The sequence below is a fragment of the Penaeus japonicus genome, unplaced genomic scaffold (assembly GCF_977035675.1).
Source record: "Penaeus japonicus unplaced genomic scaffold, GWHDUDI00000001_assembly GWHDUDI00000040, whole genome shotgun sequence".
NCBI lineage: Eukaryota > Metazoa > Arthropoda > Malacostraca > Decapoda > Penaeidae > Penaeus > Penaeus japonicus.
The window spans coordinates 18,095,944-18,101,451 of record NW_028234442.1 but is presented as its reverse complement, the minus strand read 5'-3'; positions in this window follow the sequence as shown (position 1 = coordinate 18,101,451).

Here is a 5,508-nt window from a genome sequence, read left to right as displayed (position 1 = left end):
CTACTCATTAAATACTGTGAGGACTTCTCTCTTGATAATCCATTATCCATATGCAGGTGCTCTTTTGGATTAAAACACAAAAGTGAAAATGACTATAAGTGCCAACACGCATATGAGGCTCACATACTATTTCTTGGAGCAATTCAAACCTGTAAATTCACTGTACCTGTAGAAGATGGAGTTACCATGACATTACCTGACTCCTACCTAAGGGACAGGTAAAGGTAAGAAATCCTCTTCTACAACTCAGGCTATACTACTATACGTTATCCGCCTACCTCCTGAAAGCAGGCAGTTATTACCATCCCCAAACTAGGACACACTGATGAATTTAGACCAATTTCACTAACATCCTACCTTTAAAACCTTTGAAGGACTTCTTCCGATTTGCCTTTTTCATCAGATGAAAGGCCAAATTAATCAGCCTATCTATGGCTTCCAGACAGAGAAAAGAATACAGATGTCTTCATACTTCATAGATTTTAAGGATGCCTTTGACAGAATCTCCCCAACAGTAATTTAACATAAGCTAACCGTTCGTGGGAGCTAAGTTCCTGTTGTGGATAGAGGATTATTTATCATCAAATTAAATCACGGTAACAAGGCACCTTCAGTGTTTTCGGCAAACTAGAGTTAAGTACTCCACAAGGGGGAGTTTTTTCCCCTACAGTAATTAATATATTTATGGATTCACTCAGTAAACTATGCAGTATCACATTATAAGATGATGACATGCTCAGTCAGGTCTTTGACAAAATAGAATATGTTCTCAGGAGATTCAACAGAGAGTGTACTTCTCTTGGCCTCAAAATCAATCATATTAATACCTAGCATATTATCCAGGCCTTATCAACTGCCTTATATTTATAGGTTGGGTGGACAGGTATTACAAGAGGTCCCTTTTACAAGTATTTGGTATTATGGTGATTGCTCCACATCTCATGTCACGTAATTCTCATTTCACCCAGGAAATATTCAAAATATCAAATGTTACTTGGAATGTTTAGGACCTCGCTCCCAAAGCCGACCTGGTGGCTGCTCCAGGAGAAACAGGTGATGTATGTTTGCAATTGTGCTCATATCTGTGAGATGCTGTATTCCCTTGTACAATTTCTCTGGTTTTGCTTGTGACTGTTGAGGAAAGAGACGGTGTGTGTGTGATAGTCATTTCTGTACTACTGTGGTTGTGGTTATTTGTGCATAGTCAGCTATGTATAGGTTCTAATCCTCAGAATGCTGAGGAAACCATTTTTTTAGTTTCCCAATTCGAGAAAAAGACACTAACACGGACAAACTATAATGTATACACAGCTGTTTAATCTTTCATACTTACATCAATGGATTTTTTGTTGCTGTATATAAACAACCAGTTTCTCATATTTGTCCGACATGTCTGCATGACTTCCCAGCACTACCCTGAAATTGATTTCAGACCCCGAGGTTGGGAAACACTAATCTAGAAGGAGATTGGATCAAATTGTCTCTACTGCATTTGAAAGGCCTTGTAGTACAAATCCATGTAACTTTGTACTGTATATATCAAAGGTCTGTGTGAACTGTTACATGAATTGTAATAGGTATATCTATTTTGAATTCAGGATGGTTATTTTTATGCTAATGTTTTTATTATCTTGATTTGACAGCAACACATCTCCATGTAGTTATATTAGTCTTGTAAGGTATGGAGTTACTCTTAGTCATTTATTGTTTCTATTTAGCCACATTTCATAGCATTTGATTGAAGTATTTTTGTAATATGTTCAATAGATCTTAAATAAGTTTTCCATATCATCTTATATTTTTGTTTGGTCTGTCCTAGGTGTTAGTTGGTAATTATTGAAGATACTGTAAAAATGATCCATCTGTTGGTCATATGTTCTTACCTATTCTCTGTTTATTGTCTTTTGGTTGGCATACTGTGTTAGTCTTTCTTCTGTTACTGATAGTCTTTATGATTGGTTTGTATTTATATTACTCTGTTGCCAGTGCGGCTAAAGTATAGAGTGAACCTATATGGGCTTGTAACAGCAATAAATAATTTCCTAGCAATGGCAATTTGTGTTTGGCTGAGGCCAAGGAATGCTGTAATTCCATCAGTTGATCTCCATATCTTTGTTGTACTTCTCTGTAAAATGTGGAAGTGTTCATTTGGTCTTCCTTGGATCGTTGGTGACATATTTGAAGTTGAATGTGTTTTTTTTTGTAGTATCTAGGATGATAATTTTTGAGTGGATGACGAATATGTAGATCTATGACCAAGTGACCTCTCTTACTGTGGCATCTTCATGTGCTCTTGCTTTCAGGGTTGGACTAGTATCTCTCATTGCTGCTGGTCTAGGCCTTGGTGAGTCTGGTTCACTAGTATTTCTTTTTCTTTGTTTTGCATGATCATATTACAATTTTTATTTTTATTATATTATAATTTGCAACGGACATTTGTATTTTCGCTTCTTCTCTTGAAACAATGATTGAAGTTTTCCTGATTGTTGACTGTTAGTGATGAAATATTCTCTATCCCACTTTTAATTGATTTGCTGTACTATAGAATGTCTTGAAAACTTGAGTCTTCCCACGGTTATCTGTGATAGGTCCTCCTCCTCTCTACCTGGATGATAGTATTCGTTGATCACGCTATGTACTTTTTTGCGCACTAGTTGTAAGACTTTGTTGTTTTTCGTAACATAGTCCGTTTATTGAGATCACATTCTGTCTGATTTGTCGAGTGGAGATGTTCGTAAGGGGGCTGTAATTATTCATATGTAGTAGAGACGGCCACATGGGTATGTTTCAGTGTGCAAAGTTTCCACCATCGCGGGCAGTTTGTTGTGCATTTCGCCGGCTGGTGGTCACACGGCGAAGGAATCAGCTGTTTTACACTCCGCTTTCTAAACAGTCATGGCGACTAGTCACTGGGTGGTTATAGCGTTGCATCTTTTAACTTTGTTGAAGGGTTCACAGGCTTTAAAATCCAGAAAAAAAGTTAGAAGAGGAGAGTTTCCCACATTTTAATGCAAGAATTATGCATTGCAGATCATTGGTAGAGATATCAAGAATAACTAAATATATACATATAAATGATTTGAAACAGTAACTTTTGATACATAGTTTTACTAATGTTTTTGTACAATAAAACGTTATAAACATATTTTATAATGATGCAAAGAACCTACTTGTAATTATAGTCTCTCATACATTCATTTCCATTCACAGCTTCCGAATAATACTTTCCATGAGCAACCTGACCATGGAAACAAAAGCAAATTTACTCACGGAAACTGTGCATACCACAGCTGACAACACTGCTGTCTAAAAAGTGCTTGTGTGACCGCATCTTTAGACTTAGGAATGGACAAAGGGGAAAGAAGGGTTTGGGGATATATTCCAGAATATTCTGGGACAGGATTGTTCAGAGGACTTCATGGTCTTTGTTGTTGTTCCTACTCTTTTTGATCAAGTAGTATCTCCCAGGAATCTTCGAAGTGTTGGAGAGGGTCTTTATCTGATTTATTACTTCTTCCAGCATAAAGTAGTAGTTTATTAATTTTTGGTGTGGTTGTTGATCCTCTTGTCATGGTATGTATTTATTTATTTTTTTATTTTCTGTGACGGTTCTTGGCTCTCGTTCCCTGGAGTTTCCATGGTGCTGTTGACATTTTGTAGTATAAGTGTTGCTGGAATTTGGGACCACTGCCCGTATTTGGGTTTCAGCTGGAATATCTTGTGATAAACCTTTGTCACTCTCCTTAATCCCCCTTTGTTTTAACTGTATTGATGTACAATCTCTTGAGTTTTAGGTTCTAATCTCTTGTATTGGGGCAAAAAGGGTTTGTATTTGGGTTAACTGTCTTGTTCTAATTCAGTTCAGGTCAGAGAGATTTGCGAAGACGTCCCCTCGCCCGGGCTATATGCACGAGGCGGCCCGGCATTGTACTAATTGTAGTTGTAAACCATCTTTGTCCAATTCAATTCTATGTCGATCTTTATTAAATAGTTGGATCTTTGTAGGGTGCTGAGTTGCCCTGTTTGATGGATTATGACTGTGTATGGATGGTGTACTATTGTCATCATTAATATGATTATTATCTTTGTCATGTTGGAATCCTCTTCTAAGTAGGAAGCTTGTTATATTTCTTTATGGTCTTATAACATTGTAGTTGACCCTTAGCTATCATTATGATAATAACAATAAAAATGATAACCAAAACAATTATTATGATAATAATAAAAAATATAATCAAAACAGTTAGAATAACAGTATCTATTACCATTATCATCACGATTGTTATTGTCTTTATTGTTGTTATTATCATTATCATAAAATATATAAGGCAAGCACAATACGTGGATAACATAAATAAGTAAAAGATACCAAATAACACTAGTAAAGAGACGCTGATGGAAGGCAGAAGCAACAGGGAAAATAAATACAGGAAAAGTTTAAAGATAAGTAAAATAAGAGGTAACAGAATAAGAAAGGTTAAATTTTTGTTTTTGTTTAGATCAGTGGTTCTTAGTCTTTATACTGTCATGCTCTATCTTGTAGTCGGTCCACATGTCCATGCCTTTCACACTTCACATCTTCAACCAATTTAAGAAAATAACTTTTTAGTAGAAAATAAAATAGGTGTTTTTTATGTTTGAAAACCACGAAAAATGTATAAATATACGGTACTCGCTTATCCGTGTATTCGATAAAATTAATTACTTCGTATTATCAATATGTTTTTACCTATAGACTCGCCTCCCCCTCCCCCACCCCCCACCCCCTACCGTCCTTCTAGGGGAACGCAACCCCCAGGTCAAGAATCACTTGTTTAGAGATTTACATACTGCAATGAAATTCATTATATATGACCAGAGTCAATAGGGGGTATAGCACCATTTCGAAAGTTATGTATGTGCTTCATTTTAGTAATTCTTTATATTAATTTCTATATTGGAAATAAAGTTTCCATTTTTCTTTTCTATCGAAATATCACCAGTGTGTAATAAATCAATATAAGCTATGTGTTGTCTATTCGGATGTGTGTGCATGCATGTGTGTCTGTGGGTATGTGTGTGTGTGTGTGTGTGTGTGTGTGTGTGTGTGTGTGTGTGTGTGTGTGTGTGTGTGTGTGTGTGTGTGTGCGTGCATGTCTTCATAATAGTATGTGTGCGTGCGTGTGTGTCTATATGTGTAAAGTATATTACAGTATGATAAGACTTCGGACCTTAATCAGGCCTTTTCACCAACGAGACGTAGAAGAAGTCGTCGCGTATTCGACTCTTTCCAAAGGTTTACTTGAGTGCAGTTGGGGCTTTAGACCTATCTACATAAATCTACACTATGGCTATAAAAGAATACACAACATAAGCGAAAACTGACGTATCGTTTTCTTTTCTTTAACAGACTTGTCCTGATTCCAAAGATGGTCCAAGTGCACTAACAAAATCATTCGGCAAACTTTTATATGTACTGATTATCCCCTGCACAAAGAAATAATGCTTTCTTGAGCGACATCTACTTGC